The sequence below is a fragment of the Sarcophilus harrisii genome, chromosome 2 (assembly GCF_902635505.1).
Source record: "Sarcophilus harrisii chromosome 2, mSarHar1.11, whole genome shotgun sequence".
NCBI classification, from domain to species: Eukaryota; Metazoa; Chordata; class Mammalia; order Dasyuromorphia; family Dasyuridae; genus Sarcophilus; species Sarcophilus harrisii.
In genome coordinates, this window is record NC_045427.1 from 250,328,206 (window position 1) to 250,345,841 (window position 17,636).

Consider the following 17,636-nt stretch of genomic DNA (forward strand, 5'->3'; position numbering starts at 1 on the left):
AGCCACCTTCTACAGAAAAGTGAATCAAGTCAGGCAGAACCTGAACATAGTGGTCTGAATGTAATGGACTTCCAAACCAAAGTTAGATTGGAAAGTGATATTCCTTTTGATACAGAAGAACGTTGTTTATAGATGGGTCTTCACAGTAGTTGAAGGAAAGAGAAGAAATGGTTATGAGGTGGTTAGTGGCAGTGTAGAGTTGAGGTGTGAGAATCCCCTTCTGGCTGGTCCAGGTTCAACCTGAAAGAATTCATGAACCTGAAATATTAGTGGCAAAAAAGGGAAGTTTTATTGTTGGCACTGCAGAAGTCAGTCTTTACTAGGAAGACTGACTTCTGAGTGACAAGGTCCTGGCAGAGAAATAAAGGTTGTAGCAGAGAAATCCTGGCAGAGAAATAAAAAGGGGTTATCTCTGAGAAGAGAATGTCTTCACAGCAGGTGGGAGTCCTACCAGGCAGCTGTCCTGGCAGGCAGCTATGCCAAGGAGAGAGCGATTCCTTGACAAGACATAATCCTGCTGAGGACATTCTGCAAGGAAATGAGTTTTAAATTGCCTTTTAATAGGAAATCTGAGACACAGGTTTCAATTGAATAAGATTCCTTCAATGTTATCACTGCCCCCAGGCTTAGATTTCCAATTGAATGAGACCACTTAAGTTCCAGCTAAATAGGAGTGGTCCTGGACTAATTTTCAACTCAATAAAGGGTACAATTACTCAATAGAGGGTGTAGCTAGTCCCACCATGGATAACACAATGAAACTACTTATCTTGATTCCCTGAGGCAGGTCTCTCCCAGAGGAGAGTTCTTCAGTGTTTCCCTCCCATCACTCCAAAAGTTTAAGGGGAACACTATTTGCATCAGTTATGTAATCATAAATGGGAAAGATTAGTCAGTCCAAGAATCTGGATCCCTGTCAAAGAATTAGTCATGTGTGGTATGCAACTCACCCAATAAGTAAGGAGACAATTTATTCAGTTCTCATGAGAAGCAGGCAGTCACTCTCACCATATGGAGAGGTGAAAATGAGGGCTCCGACCACAGACAGAAAGGGCACTTCTGAAAATAGGAACCTGATCCCAGAGCTTAGTTAATTTATAATTTGTCTTTTGAAGAAATATCAAATTTTCCGTTCCATCAGCACAGATATGTGAACTCTATTCTCTAAATCAGGCCCTTAAGAAACTGAGTGAGAAAGAAGGAATTATATATACAGATTCCAAATATGCCTATGAGGTAGTCCATACTTTTGAAGTCCCATACTTGGGAGGAACAGGGCCTCATAAGTAGTAAGGGAAAGGATTTGGCTCATGATAAACTAATCAAACAAGTATTAGAAAAATTATTATTGCCATCAGAAATAGCGGTGGTACACATCAAGGGTCACCAAATGGGAAGCTTGCTGGAAGTGAGGGGAAATAGGCTTGCAGATAAGGAAGCAAGATGAACTGGGCTAAGTGATAGAAAAAAACCCATATTAGTCTTAATACCTTAAATAGATCATCCTAAAGTGATTCCGTCTTTAATCAAAGGGACACAGAAGAGTTGTCTAAATTAGGGGCTAGTACTAAGGATGAGAAAGGATGGTGGGTACTTCCAAAATGTTAAGCAAAGGAATAACAAGAAAATTGATGGGAATTCTCCATAAAGGGAGTCACTGGGGAACCCAGCTACTCTGTGATATGACTCTTAAACAGTCTGGGTGTCTTGGAATTTATATAGTGGCAATGAGATTTATACAATGGCAAAACAAATCACAGAAAGATGTGTGATATACCAGAAGGTTAACAAAAAGGTCCTGAGGAAACATATAAAGGGAGGGGGGGGGGGGAGAAATCTCACTAAGATGCCTCCAAAGTATTCAGCTGGATTTCACTGAAATGTCACTAATCGGAAAACTGAAACATTTTCTGGTAATTATAGATCACTTACCTGAATGGAGAGAAGCCTATCCTCTGAGCTCACTCACAGCAGCTGGGGTCAGCAAAGTCGTCCTTGATCAGATCATTCCTCAGTTTGGGTTAGTGGAAAGGATCAACTTGGACAATGGAACTCATTTTACTACTAGAGTATTACACAATATCATGATGTGATTAGGAATTAAAAGAGAATTCCATACCCCTTGGCATGTACCTTCCTCAGGAAGAATAGAGCCAATGAATCAAACTTTGAAACAACAGATCATTACATTAGGCATTGAAACATGGTTACCTTGGATGAAATGTTTGCCACTAAGTCAGAATGGCCCTTAGGTGGGATATATAGCATTATCACCCTTTGAAATGTTGTATGGAATGCTTTACCCAGGGAGGGAAGGAAAGGTTCCAACTTTCAGAGGAAGGACAGGTTTCTAAGAGGCTATTTACTGGCAGTATCTACTTGTCTTTCACAACTTCCATTGAAAGGACTCCTTGCTCAGACTTCACCTCTTGAATTCACTATATATACATCCATTCAAACCAGGTGACTGGGTACTGATAAAAAAATCTAGGAAAGGTTACTTCTTAACTGGGATGGGCCATTCCAGATTTTGCTAACCATTGAGACTGCTAAAGGAGGTTGGACTCATTACACTAAAGTTAAGGGACCTGTTTCTGAACCAGGAGAATTGGATAAAGTGGAGAAAACAAACAAATTAAAGAGAAATGCTAAATTAGAATGGTTATTTTTGAGGAAGATTAAAATATAAATGAGGAATGTAAGATATTAAAAGGTCTGAAGAAGGGGCAACAGAAAAGATGTGGAAACCAAATCCTTATTAAAAAGGAAATAGGAAAATTGTGAGAAATGCTGAAAAGTTGGGTTTCCATAGTGTTCCAAGCTTTGAGGTAGTGTGGGATAGTGGGTACCACTGACCTAGAGATTTTCAGAATGTGAGAGGTTAAGGAAGGTTAGGATTCACAGAACAATTAAATGATCAATAGAAGCCTTGAGCAAACAAGGAATTGGGGGACTTGGAAGGCAGCCATCAGAAAGTCTTGTGGTTTTGAGAAAACCACAAATTTAAGGTAATAGCCCACCCAACCCAAACTAGTTGAGGTCAGTGACAGGATTTGATCAAATCATTACTGCATCTTGTGAGCTGAGCTTTGAAGGAAGATTAGAATTCTTCAGGGAGGGGGTAAGATGCTTTGAAGAAAGCTTGGGATTCTACAGAGGGGCTGTGTTCTTGTTATGGGGACTAACCTGCAAAGACTTGGAAAGAAGAGATGGAACATCTAATATAGGAAATAGTTGGTATGCCAGTTTGCCTGAAATATAGAAAGAAGAAAATTATACACATGAACATGGGAAGAGGATGAAGGAGGATTGTGAAAGGTTTTACAAGCCACATACCAGAATGTATTTTATCCTAAAGTCAAATAGGGAACACTTTTTAGACTGGAATAATCCATTTGGAGCTGTGTTCTGGGAATATTAATTTCAAAATGGTATGGAAGATGGACTGGAGAGAGAAAAAACTAGAATCAAGGAGACCACTTTGAAGGCCATTATAATAACCAATTGAAAAACAATTAAGGCTTGAACTGGGGTGGTGGGCTGATATAAAGTGGAAATAAGAGGACAGAATTCCATAAGTTATCCATGCTGTTGTGACCCCTTTTGGAGTATTTTTTTTTTCTTTTTTGGCAAAGATAGAGGAATGGTTTGCCATTCCTTCTCTAGCTCATTTTACAGATGAGTAGCTCAGGCAAACAAGATTAGACCAAGATAACAAACAGGGACCAAGATAAAACACCTAATACCAAGCAACAAGCAAACCAAAAGACCAAGATATTAGACTTGCTCATGGTCATGCAGTAAATGTCTGAGGTCAAATTTGAACTCAGGAAGATGATTCTTCCCGATTTCAGGCCCAGCATTCTATCCACCATACCACCTAGCTGCTCTGATATTTTACCCATATACAATGTGATACAGAGGAAAGAGTATGTATTTGTAGTCAGAAGACGTGGTTTTCAATTTTGGTTCTTACATTTATCTGTATGACCATGTTTCTCTGGTTTGCTCATCTGAAAAACAAGGGGAGCTGAAGAATTTTTCCCCAAGAAAATGTAAAAAATATGGATACATAATATTTAGAAGAATTGCAATAAAAAAAAACATAGGAATGATTGCTCCAAATCTTTATGAAAAAATTTCAAATTAAAATAGCTCCATGAGGCTAAAAATTTGAGTGTTTTCAAGTACTGAGCATAATCAGTCATTCAATCAATCAACAAGTGTTTATGAAGTATTTAGTGGGTGCCAACTACTATGCTAACTTATCATCTACTTTGTTGATCAGTTGTTCAGATGTATTCTATTCTTCTGACTCCCTGGCCCATAACATGTCAAAGTGGGTCCAAGTAAGTTCATGCTCATTGTTTACATGTTTACATATTTATCTATTTCATCCTCTATTGCCCCTTTTCCTTTTGTCTTCAAATTTTTCCAATATGAGGATTTTTTCCAATTTATCTATGGTCAAAGTATTTAAGATTCAGCTTTCAGTGTTTGATCTTCTAGTAAAGACCTTACATTAATTTAAGTATTATAGGACAAAACAAAAACAGTTTCTGCTCTTAAAAAGTTTAATTTTTTAATGAGGTGGGCAACATGAATGCAGATTGTTATATGAAAATGTTTGGAAACCAGAAGAGACTGGTTTTGGCTGGGGATCAGGGGTGACCTAATGGAGGTGATATTTCAGTTTTGTGCCATTTGGGCAATGGCATAAAGCATAGTTTGACTGGATGATAAGGTGAGTAACGAGTCAATCTTATAGAAAACTTTGAAATTAATCTTTATATGATAATGATACCTATAAGTTTATATAGTTTAAAATTATTTCAATATAAGTAAAATATCTGAGTTGCCCAATTAGGATAAAACTAGAAAGGCAGATTAGGACCAGACTGGGGTGGTGAAAGCCAGTGTTAGGAGTTTTAAACTTTGAAGGAAAGGGGAATATAAGTTTTTGGATAGGTATGGGATGGCTAGAATGCTTATTAGAATGGTATATAATAAAGAAGATTAATCAAGCATCATCATATAGATGGTCTAAGAGGACCTGTAGGCTGTTTGCCTAGTCAGAACTTTATTTAGGAGCATAGATTTAGAGCTGAAAGTGACCTTAGAGGCCAGTAAGCTGAATGTTCTCATTTTACAGATAAGGAAACTGAGAGGTTAAATGACTTGCCCAGAGTCATAGCTAATTAAAGTCTGAGATGGGATTTCAAGTCCAGTGCTCTAGCTCAATACTATAGGTATAAATGCTTAGGATCCAAATGCTGAGGGGATGCAAAAGAGATTACTTATTGAACCATTGTTTTATTAAGGATTTAATTGAGTTGCCAGATTAGGATATTTTATATCTATATAAAAGAAGTCCTTTAAAGATATAGAATGAATTGAAATTTGATGATCAGAGTATTCAAATAATTGTCATTAGCCTGATTTTATAAGTAGATTTTCCTTTAAAAAAAAAAAAGGAAATCCAAATAACAGGTTACTTTTTTTAAAAAGTGTATCACAGAGCCTAGATAGGATACTTTACCTTAACTTGTTTTAAATTTATATATTTTGGATAACTATTTTTCTTTTTTTATTTTTAATAGCTTTTTATTTACAAGTTATATGCATGGGTAATTTTATAGCATTGACAATTGCCAAACCTTTTGTTCCAATTTTTCCCCTCCTTTCCCCCACCCCCTCCCCTAGATGGCAGGATAACCAATACATGTTAAATATATTAAAGTATAAATTAAATACAAAATAAGTATACATGTTGGATAACTATTTTTCAGTATAATTGTTTTTTTTTTTTTTTGATAATCCTATGCAATTTATTTTTATGAATTTAAAAATATCATTTTGAGAAGGGTTTCCATATGCTTCACTACATTGTCAAAAGGGTCTAAATCTCTAAAAGATTAAGTACCTGTTCTAAAAACAGGAAAGTACAAAAGTACAAAAAACACTTTTTAAGGTAAGGGAAGGGTGGGCCTTTGCCTTGGACTAACTAGCCAATCAGGTGCTTCCATTGCTTCTTAAAGCCATTTCCGGGCTCTCCTACCTTATTTTTTTTTCTGCTGGTGGCCTGGTGAGTAGTTGTTAAGGGGTCTTTTCAATCCTTTTTGAACCTGGGTTTAGGGGAACCATCCACTCATGCTTTTACTTCCAGATGCTAGCTGGAAGCAAGATTAGACTTTGTGAAATTATGAGAAAGTGTTGGGGTCATATAGAACTTTAGTTTGAGAGAGGGAAAACTGAGCCAGGCCTGGGAGCTGCTTATTAGGCAGGACTGTGCTGGCGGCAACCTGGAGGCTCCTAAAGGACTGCAAGCTGCACGGAGGGTATTTATGAATAGCTACAGGCCTGGGCTTGCTGTTTTATCAAAGGTGCTGCATCTAACGAATATTGCTCGTTTGCCAGAGGGCATGCAGATTTGAGTCTGAATCGGGATTCTGACCTTGCCCGCATGGCATCTTTTCCGTTGCCATCTCCATTTATGTTGGGTGGGTGAGGAAGATAGCAGGGACTGCTTCATTTACTTAACACTTCAAAAAATATTCATTATTTCAACCTTGGGCTTTTGCTGCTAATAAGATTTAGCTTGGATTGGGGGAGTCTGGGGCAAACAGGGTTTTATTGGACCTGGGAAAGGTGTCTTGAAAACTTGAGTTGTGTTACAATTTAGATTGCTAGCTGCTTTGCCCCAATACTTTGGCCCTGAATGGTGTTGGGCTTGAATTTCATTTTATCCCAACCACGTTTTCTCTTTTAATCTGTGAGATTAGCAATATGTGTTGTGATTTTTATGAAAGACAGTGCCTAAGAAATATCTGAAATAAAAAATATTTGGTGAAATGAAAGAAATAAGATGGGTTGTGGGATTCCTCTTAGCCATTCTAGATTTTCGGCCTGGACAGGTTCTTTGGATGTGTTAACTTTTCCCTTGCAGTGAAATTTCTGGTGGTTATTTTTCATAGCGGTTTTTGCCATTTTTTTGGAGGGGGGTTTGTTGCGTCCTGTGCTGACAGAAAAATTAATATGGATCTTAAAAATATCTTGGATTACATAACGGCTTTTCTACTTCAGTCGGGCTGTAGCGACAACCCTTAAAAGTGTAGATTTTTGCCAACAGCTATTCTCTTAAATATGGGTTAGTTTATTTTGCGGTTAGTGGTTATGATGAGGTTAAGGGAGGAATGAGAATACTGGGCTTTGTGCCTTTAAGAAGAGACCACGTGGCCTCTGAATTCTCAGGCAGGTCTGCAGGCAGTAGTGTTGCCTCCTGAGATATTTATTTAAAAATTACAGTAGTGGGTAAGTAAATCTATTTTTGTAAGCATTTATTTGGGAATTAGTTGAAACTTGGAATGCTAAGAAATGTGGAAATCATTGTAAAGAGGCCTTTTAAAATGGTCGTTTTCATTTTATTAGTGCTGGTGATCTGGTTTGGTGATCTGGTGATCTCAGCAAATAGATCCCACCTGAGGTGGAGACAGAATAGATCTTACAGAAAACGTTTTTCCTTTTTAAGTTATCCACTTTTTTTTTTTTTTTTTTAACTATAATAATCTACACAGCTCTCTGTAGGCTGTATGTTGCTTATTAGAGTGGGAAACAGACAAGTGGGAAATGCTTCTTGTGTATTACTCCTTTGTTAAAAAGTTTTTCCTAATCAAAATCTTCCAGATATACTTGATTTTAATTTTTTTCTTCAGTAAAGAAAAAACATGGTTCCTGGGAAAGTTTTCTGCCATGATGAGCTGCATATTCAGTCCGTGTTTCAAATGATCACTCTGATTATACATATGCCCTGAGCAGAGACCATATTAAGATTTTGAGGGTGGGTGAGGAGGGAAGAGGAGCCACTGATCATTTTCATTTTTAAAAAATTACTAAAACCCCCTCCTTTTTAGCTGTTTCTCATTGCCAAGTCTACATTTAAGTATCAAAGTTAAAACTTTTTGTATATCTATGGAAGAGATGAGGTGACAGCAAATCATGCTTTTCTCTGCCAAAATTAGCCAGCAGTCATTAACATATTAAATTGTAAGCCTAATTCATATGGTTCATATGACCAGTTCTGGACAGCAATCAATAACTTTGTTCTGTTTTCAAAGTTTAGGTTGAAGATGGATTTGGCTTTTGGTAGGAAGGGGGCTAAATCCTTTGCAGGGGAGGAGACATGGCTTTATGGACAAAGCTGGGAGGCAGAAGTCCAGCACCAGAAAAATCAAAACTTCCTTGTCTCAGGACCAAGTTAACCAAGGTTGAGCTTTTCAGTATGGGAAGGGCCGAAGATGACATGGTTGCTACTCTGATTTAGGTAAGTACTAGGATTTGACTAAAGTAGATGTTTATGTCCCAAATACCTTAACAGGACAATGAGTTCTTGGTCATTGTTGTTGAAAAGTTTTAACTCTGCCTCAGTTTCCTCATCTATAAAATGGGGTTAATAACAGCACCGACCTCCTAGAGAAGTTCTGGATCAAATGAGATAGCTGTAGTGCTTAGCACAGTGTGTGGCACGTGCTATATAAAATGTTAGCTATTAACATTTCACATTACTGACTCTTAGAACAAGTGCTAATCATGTCTCTCATCTTGCATGTGCAAAATTATTTTCTTACCCAGGTGTAAGACTTTACACTTATCCCTGTTGAATTTCATCTTATTAGATTCAGCCCAGTGGTCTAACCCAAGATGCTGATTCTCTTGGCACAAAGTTCTAGATTTTGTCTTTATATTTGAATGAATATGCTCTATTAAATAGAGCATATCCTATTGGAGGAGGAGACTTATCCAGCCTAGCATCTGTACCATATATTGCTATCTTCTCCACAAGAAGAATGGGAGATAACATCTCAAAAAACTTGTCTAAAGTCTATATAAATGATATCTATAGTTTTTCCTTTTCCAAAGAAGAAATAAATTTAGATTGGTTGATCAGTTTTAGATGAACCCTTGCTGGCTATTTGTAACCACCATTTCCCTTTCCAGATGGTTACCAGACATTTGTTCTTAAATCTGTCAATCATGTAAACGCTGTCTTAAGGTAGATATAAAATAAAAAGTTTATATATACATACACAGATTTAGATGTATATAAATATAAGGTAGATAAAAAAAAAAATTTAAAAAGAGGCACAAGCCAGTCCCTATTCTCAGGGAAATTCTAATGAATAGTTCAGTCTAGAATTTAAGTTCCATGTTCATTGCCTTTTATATTGCAGGCAATAGTTTCTTTTTTGAAAATCAGAACGTATGCTCTCCAATCTCGTTACCTTTTTTTTTTTTCATAATCTTTCAGCTATCTAATGGAGGCTCAGCTATAGCATATGGTAGCAGGGCTTTCCCATCTATTCAAACTATTTTTTATTTCCATTTATATGTGTGCCCTCCAGTTGGATATAGACTGCACTCCTGTAATTATTACAGGGAGACCAAGCTCAGAAGTTTTGAGCTGCATTGCGGCTAAAGTCAATGAAATACCCATATTAGGTTCAGAACTAGTATGATGTATACAGCAACAAGATTATATGATGATCATTTCTGATGGATATGACTTTCATCAAAAACGAGATGATTCAGGCCAGTTCCAATGATCTTATAATGAAGAGAGCCATCTGCACCCAGAGAGGACTGTGGGAACTAAGAGTAGATTACAATATAGCACTTTCACTCTTTGTTGTGGTTTGCTTGAATTTTCTTTTTCTTTTTTTTTTTTTTTTAACTTTATCCGATTTTTCTTGTGCAGCAAGATAATTGCATAAATATGTATACCTATATTGGATTTAACATATATTTTTACCATGTTTAACATATATTGGATTACATGTCATCTGGGGAGGGGTGGGAGGGAAGGGGGGGAAATTTGAACACAAGATTTTTTTTTTTAATAACTTTTTTATCGATGGAACCCATGCCAGGGTAATTTATTACAACATTATCCTTTGCACTCACTTCTGTTCCGATTTTTTCCCTCCCTCCCTCCACCCCCTCCCCCAGATGGCAAGCAGTCCTATACATGTTAAATAGGTTACAGTATATCTTTAGATACAGTATATGTGTGCAAAACCGAACAGTTCTCTTGTTGCTCAGGGAGAATTGGATTTAGAAGGTATAAATAACCCGGGAAGAAAAACAAAAATGCAAGCAGTTTACATTCATTTCCTAGTGTTCTTTCTTTGGGTGTAGCTTCTTCTAGAACACAAGGTTTTTCAAGGGTCAGTGTTGAAAAATTATCCTTGCATATGTTTTGAAAGTAAAAAAAAAACTTGAATAAAAAACAAAAAGAGCTAGTATGATGATGAGTTACTGAGAATGGGCATCACCAGGCTAACTATTGTGCTGTGAATTAGTATAGGTCAGAAATCAGTGTATCTGAGATCTCTTCCCTTCTCCAAATGGGATCCGGACTACTCCATAGTTGCAGCTTTGCTGAGATAAATTTATAACTGTACACATACTTTTAGAGTGGGACTTCTTTCCCTCAGGATTTTTGTCATCTTGAGAAATTTTTATGCGACCCTGGGTATGTAGGTATATATAAAAAAGATACATAAATGAAACATTTGCTGATAATAGATCATCAAGAAATCTATTAATTATTATTTTTTGCTGAAGCAATTGGGGTAATTGACTTGCCCAGGGTCACAGCTGGGAAGTGTTAAGTGTCTGAGACCAGATTTGAACTTAGATCCTCCTCATTCTAAGGCTGGTACACCATCCACTGCACCATCTTGCTACCCCAAGAAATTTATTTTAAAACAATTTACTGCTAACATATAATTTTGTCTTTTATTAAAGATGATAGCAAATTTATATAATAATGATATGGATATACTTGCTTTTTACATAATGAATTAAGTTGGAGGAATATGGATGCCTTTGACTGTTGCAAAGTTTTTTACAACCTCATATGGGGTCACAAACCAAAGTTTTGTTTTAGGGTACCTACTTGAGGACCATTTTCATTTTTAGTATTCAACAGAATGTTAAGTTGGATTAGTTACTTATGTTCATTATCTCCCACAGAATATAGGGACAATGGATTTAATAAAATTATTATCTGATATGTGAAGATAACAAAGTTGAAAATTAATTTCCATATAAATTTCAACAATCATATCTTTATTTTTCCTTCAATTTAATACATCTTCTAAAGGGAAGAAAGTTGGCTGTCCAGTCTGTGTTTCACGTGATTTAATTTAATGTCACACATGACCAGGGGAGATCCCTGTGTTGTAGGATAAGAAAACCTTGCATGTTGCCATCTTGTGGCATAATTAATAGCTGCATGGCCTTCTCATTTTCTCTACATAAAGGGAAAATTTTCAGTTTATAGAAAGATGCATTGTGACATAGTAGGCATTTAATAAATGCTCATTGATGGATTGATATAGCATCTTGGGTATGACTGATAGCAGGATTTGGTTAAGCAAAACTGCAACTATTGTATTTTACTGAAAAAAATGGTTCCTTGCTCTTAGTCTTTTGGGTATGTATATCAGTATTTCAAAATATGCTGTCTTTTGCTCAGGGTTATTAATTTTTAGGTTACCTTATATTTGACTCTTACATCAGTCTTTAGTATTGAATATTCATGGCCAGTAAATCAGTATTGAACATTAAATAAGCTTAAAAAGCTTGTCAAAAAAAATGGTTGAAGTTTCTTTTTTATTTATTTATTTTTTATTTAATAGCCTTTTATTTACAGGATATATGCATGGGTAACTTTACAGCATTAACAATTGCCAAACCTCTTGTTTCAATTTTTTACCTCTTACCCCCCCACCCCCTCCCCTAGATGGCAGGATGATCAGTAGATGTTAAATATATTAAAATATAAATTAGATACACAATAAGTATACATGAACAAACCGTTATTTTGCTGTACAAAAAGAATCAGACTCTGAAATATTGTACAATTAGCTTGTGAAGGAAATCAAAAATGCAGGTGTGCATAAATATAGGGATTGGGAATTCAATGTAATGGTTTTTAGTCATCTCCCAGAGTTCTTTCTCTGGGCGTAGCTGGTTCAGTTCATTACTGTTCCATTGGAAATGATTTGGTTGATCTCATTGCTGAGGATGGCCAGGTCCATCAGAACTGGTCATCATATAGTATTGTTGTTGAAGTATATAATGATGGTTGAAGTTTCTTTGAAACGATTTTTATGATTTAAATGAGAGCATGGTGTAGTACAATTAAATAATATAAAAACATCTGAATAATATCATTTCCATATATTTGGTGTCATTTCCTAGATTGTTGAGAGAGCTATCCAGTTTTAACGTGCATGACTGCAAGGCAGAAGCTGTACTTGGTATCAGAGGTGAGTTAAAAAAAAAATGTTTCTGCCTTCTATTTGTACAGAAGGGAGCACTCAGTATAACGGACTATATTTTGGAGGGGAAGTATTCTTTCACATTTTTCGGTCTTCTATCTTAGAGCTTTATACACTTTATAAATCCGGAAGCATAAAAAGCACTTCTGAAGCTCAAGGACTTATTCCCAGTTCAGGGAATACCACTAAAAAAGTAATCATAGTTACCTATCACACACAGTCTGCCATGATGAAATGCATTTTCAGTCCGTGTTTCAACTGATTACCCTGATTGCATGCATACTCTGAGCAGACTAGAGCCAGAAGTGAACATTTGTTCCTGGACTTTTGGGTCTAGTTACTAGGCTATACCAATTTCTAACTTTTGTGTTTATAATACCTTATTTTAGATTTGACTGGTAACAACTTCCTTTCTAAAAGGGAACATTTGCCTCTTAAAAATTAATGACATTTTGAAGTGTTTGTTTTTAAATTTGCAGTATTCTGATAATTGGAAGGAATAAGTGAATGAATGAAAAAGCATTGGCAACCACTGCTAAGTGCTGGGGAAACATATGACTTTGACAAATATCAATAATCATGTTCATATTTGTATGATTATGAGAAACTGAATCTTAGAAAATTTTTAAAAATTTAATGTGTTATTTCATTGATACTTTTTATAAAAAATGGAATACCACTTACTTGTAACATGTATCATCCAGAAAAACAAATCCATGTTTCTCATGTAAATCTGTATTATCTCTGCAAAAGGTGTATTCTTTTGGAGACTCCAGTTACCATTTTATTAATATTTTCTGATAGATCAAAAAAACCCCTTGAGGAAGGTGCAGTTGACTAATTTACCTCATTTGTATTTTTTGGGGGAAATTAAGGTGGGATGCTATGTGAAGTTAGTCTCACACATTATAAGAAAATGGAGGATCACATTATTAACTTTTGGATAGTAATTTTTTGTAGTTTTTGGCCTTTTTTTGCAGAGATTGAAGCTGTAGTCAAATTCACTTTGTTCACCTGGATTGGTTAGTGATGGAAGCCATGATTTAAAATCCTACCAACAGTGACTTAGTTTCTCTTTATGGTAAGATTTTTGTTCACATTTAAAGAAAAACTATTAATTGGATGTTTTATTCTTATAAGCTTAAAATGGATAGATCCAAGAAGTTGGGTGATACTAGATCTCAGATACCCCTCATTTGCAACTGTGCCTAATTCTTGATGTGTTACATATTGACGCTATTTTGGATGACATGGGAGGATTTTTCTGTCCAGAAAATGATGATCACAAAAACTTTGTTGCCAATCATTAGTAAAGGACTTCGTAGCCCCTACACAAACTATAATTTTAAGTTTTGAAATGGACTGTCACTGAAGTTTAGGGTTTATATATATGTGACAAGATTTCAAGTGTGAATGGACAACCACTAACTTAGCAGAGTGATTGCGTGCTGGAAATTATGTTGATATCGTGGGAAGAATAACAGTTGTGTGATTCTCAAGGAGCTAATTTGCAATCAAATATAATAAAAGGTTTGGACTGCTACTCAGAGGCATATACTCTTGTATATGTGACTTTTATTATATTTTGCAGTATAATCTTATTTATTTTAGTTTACCATTAGAAGTTTGGCTATGAGGACAAATGCATGGTAATAGAATATGTGTAATAATATAAGCAATAAAATTATATTTGGCCTTGAAGGCATAATTCAGAGGGGATGTTACTGTTAAGACAATGAAGTTGGAAATTGGAGATTTCAGTGTTGGAAATCTTCAGTGGGATGTTATACTGGACTGGTATTGAATCTACACGTTGTATTATTACACGTTGTTGATGGTAATTTCTCAGTTTTATGCTCTAGCCACAAAAACATTTTGTAATGATTTTGGACTTTTGATTTATGAGAGAATTATTAAAATTTAACTATTGATTATTTTGGGGGAGGAGAGAGGGCTCATTATTGATGGCCTCAAATGGCAACTGATATTTTTAATAAATGTATAATCTATGCTCGTTGTGTACAGAGGATAATTTTGTCAATTTGCCTAGTGTGGCTAGAAAATGTGGTAAACCCTTGGAGCTTTGAAAGCATTTTTTTTTTTCCAAAGTTTTAAAAATTTTCCATTTTTTGAAAGACATTTAAAAATACAAAGCATACACTAAAGGTAAGTTCCTATAGAAATGGACAAATAATAAATCAATTTAAAATGGTTTGTTTGGGAATCAGGGTTGGGAGACCAGGAGTGGGTCAGAACAAAAAGTACAAAAGTAATTTTGGGGGGAATAGTTCTAAATTGTTTTTCAGATAAAGTGGATCAATTTACAATTCTATCAACACTGCATTAGATAAATGTGCCATTCAGGAGGTGTGAATTGGAATCTCATGCTTTGGCTTTTCTCTAATAGTGATTTGGAGCATTTTTAAAATATGGCTCTTGATAGCTTGTTTTTTCTCCTTGAAAATTTTCAGTTTATATCCTTTGATCATTTTAAAAATTTTGATATATTTTTATAATTCAGTGTATTAAGAAAAGCTAGTTTTGTTGAAATCCAGATGGCTGTTCCTCTCATTGCTTTGAGTTTTGGCAGTGGGATTTTAGGCCATCACAGAGTAAATCTGGTCTTTCTTCACTCAGGGCACCATTGGATGGGTTGGCCATCTGTTAGTGCTTTCTGAATTTTGCGGGGCCAGACATTTTATAAGGTTAACCTGATCTAAAAACATGCTCTTGCTTATAAATGAGATAGTTGATCTTTTAAAAGGTTGATTTAAATTCTGAGGAGAAAGGAAAGATCTAGATTGAATTGGAACTAATGGTGAGAACAATTATGGTAAACTTTGAGCTATGCACTTGAATTTAATCATTTGAAAGATTGCTTTTTGACTTTGAAATTTTTTTTCCTTTTCAGAAAGAAGATAGATTTTTACCTCTCCAAGAATACTGACGTTCTCCAGCAGAACTAATAAGTACCAAAAATGTTTGAATCTTCTTGCACAAAACCTGATAAAATTCCTTAATATTTGCCCTTGTTATCTCTGTAAATTAACAGCCAAGTAAAAATAAATAGTATTTGAATAAATGTTGAACATTTTTCTGTATTATATTTTTAAATGGAACAAGTGTACCTAAAACTTACATTTTATAACCTGGAACTTGATGAATTCATTACAATAACATTTGAGCAGAAGAATGGATAGAATTAAATTCCTGTAACTATTTTGTTACTACCTAATTTGAGTATGGTGTTCCAAGGTGACTGAAATATTTACTTTGTGATATATGTGCTTGTCTATGAGCATGCTTATGTGAATAACATAAGTTTAGGAATTATTTTCTATGCATGTGAGATTTAATTATTACTGTGTGAAAGTTTTGTTTAATGTTCAGTAGGAAATCTTTTCCATCCTAATAGATATTTTCAATCTTCCTTTATATTTTAAGTATATAATTTTAAGTATATAAAATTTTCAGAAGACAAAAGTTTTGTCCCGTTTTGATCCTTGTGGAAACAACTTGTAACAAATTTGTAAGGCTATACTTATATATACGTTTAGTATACAACAGATTTTTTTTTTAGAAATACCTGTAATATCAATGATTTAGGGAGTTGAAAAATATTAAAGAGAATATTTCATGTTAGTAAAAAAATGACAACAAAGGAGGATGAAACTTTGAGGTTTGAGCTACCACCTAACTGATCTTCCCTATCAAAAAATTACCTTTCTGCACCTGACTGTTCCTAGTCCAAATGTTAAAGCTTAAAACTTTGCAGTTATTTGCCTTTCTATATACCTTTCTTCCTCCAAGTGTTGCTGGTACTACTTTACAGCCCTTAAACCTTTGAGTTGATGGTCACAGGGGTTTTGGTTTATTTTTTTTTTCTTTCAAATACACATTGCTTTATGAATCATGTTGGGATAGAAAAATCAGAGCAAAAGGAAAAAAAACCATGGGAGAGATTAAAAAAAAAAAAACCCCAAAAGTGACCATAGCATATGTTGATTTACATTGTCTATGTAGTTCTTTTTCTAGATGCAAATGGCATTTTCTATTCGAAGTCTATTGGGATTGCTTTGGATCACTGAACCACTGAGAAAGGGTCTCTCTTTGTACACCTGTCTCTTTCAATGTCTAATTATGATGGTTCTAATTGTGCTGCCATAATTGAGAAAGTACACATGGATGCACACTTAGTGAAACTAATGTGAAGTTTTCATAGCTAGCTAAGTGGAAGATAGTTTTGTGAAGTTTTCATAGCTAGCTAAGTGGAAGATAGTTTTATTTATATATATATTAATATTAATAATAATATTAGTATATTAATATATTAATGTTATTAATATATATTATATATCAATGTATATAATATATATAATTATTATATATAATAACATAATGTATATTATAATATATAATATATATAATATATTAACATATATAATATATTATAACATACAATATATAATAATATATTAATATATATTAATATAATATTATTAATACATTAATATTAATGTTAATAATATATATTATTTATTCTATTTATTTATATATTCTATTTGTTATATTTATTTACATATTATATTTATTATATATATAATATATATTATATATACATATTATATTTATAATGTATTATATATTATATTTACATATTATATGACTTTCTAGTTTTATAATCTGCAAGGTCCCTTTCCAGATGTAAAATCACTGTGTTGGGATGACTTCCTGTACAACAACTTTCAATGAACTATATGAATAAGTATATAAACTTGTCACTAACATCGGTCACGTACAAAAAAGGACATGACAATCTTGTCAGAATTGGGTATGCGCAACGGGTTGCTTAAAACAAAAATCAAGGCAGTATATTAAACGCCAAATGAGGGCTTCAGGATGTCAGTATAACGTATCTGTTAAACTACCCGAGACAAAAAAGTCTGCCCAGGTTAAGGTAATGCCACGGAAAAAAACATTTATGGAGCTATTTTAAGACGCAAAAATAAAAGTCCCTGCCCTCGTTAGGGTGATTTCACTTATATAAATAAGATTTGAAATAAAAGTCTGGTTAGTATTTGGGCAAAAGGTACGAGAGGATTACAGAAAAGGAATGAGTAGAAATAAGGGGGATTGTGTTCTTCTGCTAAGTTAAGTTTCAGTGAGCAAAAGATAGCCTTGGGGAAATGATTTCACGGAAGTGAATTTACAGCGCGTGCGCAGTTACAAAACTCGTCGGCGCGAGGATAGCCGGCCGCATGCGCAGTTTGGCAGGTGGGGGAGGGGAGGACA

At 34.8% G+C, this 17,636-nt stretch overlaps 1 long non-coding RNA gene and 3 other non-coding genes across 4 annotated transcripts; all 4 read left to right on the forward strand.

Moving 5' to 3' along the window:
• The first annotated feature begins 7,741 nt into the window (after positions 1-7,741).
• On the forward strand, positions 7,742-7,818 carry LOC111719690. Its single transcript, XR_002769703.1, has one exon. It is a non-coding gene; the product is annotated as a small nucleolar RNA SNORD126 (small nucleolar RNA).
• A 31-nt stretch (positions 7,819-7,849) lies between these two features.
• On the forward strand, positions 7,850-15,822 carry LOC105749041. The gene is made up of 4 exons (XR_004231939.1): positions 7,850-8,320; positions 12,265-12,332; positions 13,325-13,425; positions 15,256-15,822. It is a non-coding gene; the product is annotated as an uncharacterized LOC105749041 (long non-coding RNA).
• On the forward strand, positions 12,563-12,639 carry LOC111718606. The gene has a single exon (XR_002769125.1). It is a non-coding gene; the product is annotated as a small nucleolar RNA SNORD126 (small nucleolar RNA).
• Positions 14,898-15,043, forward strand: LOC111718610. The gene has a single exon (XR_002769129.1). It is a non-coding gene; the product is annotated as a small nucleolar RNA SNORA79 (small nucleolar RNA).
• Positions 15,823-17,636: the final 1,814 nt, after the last annotated feature.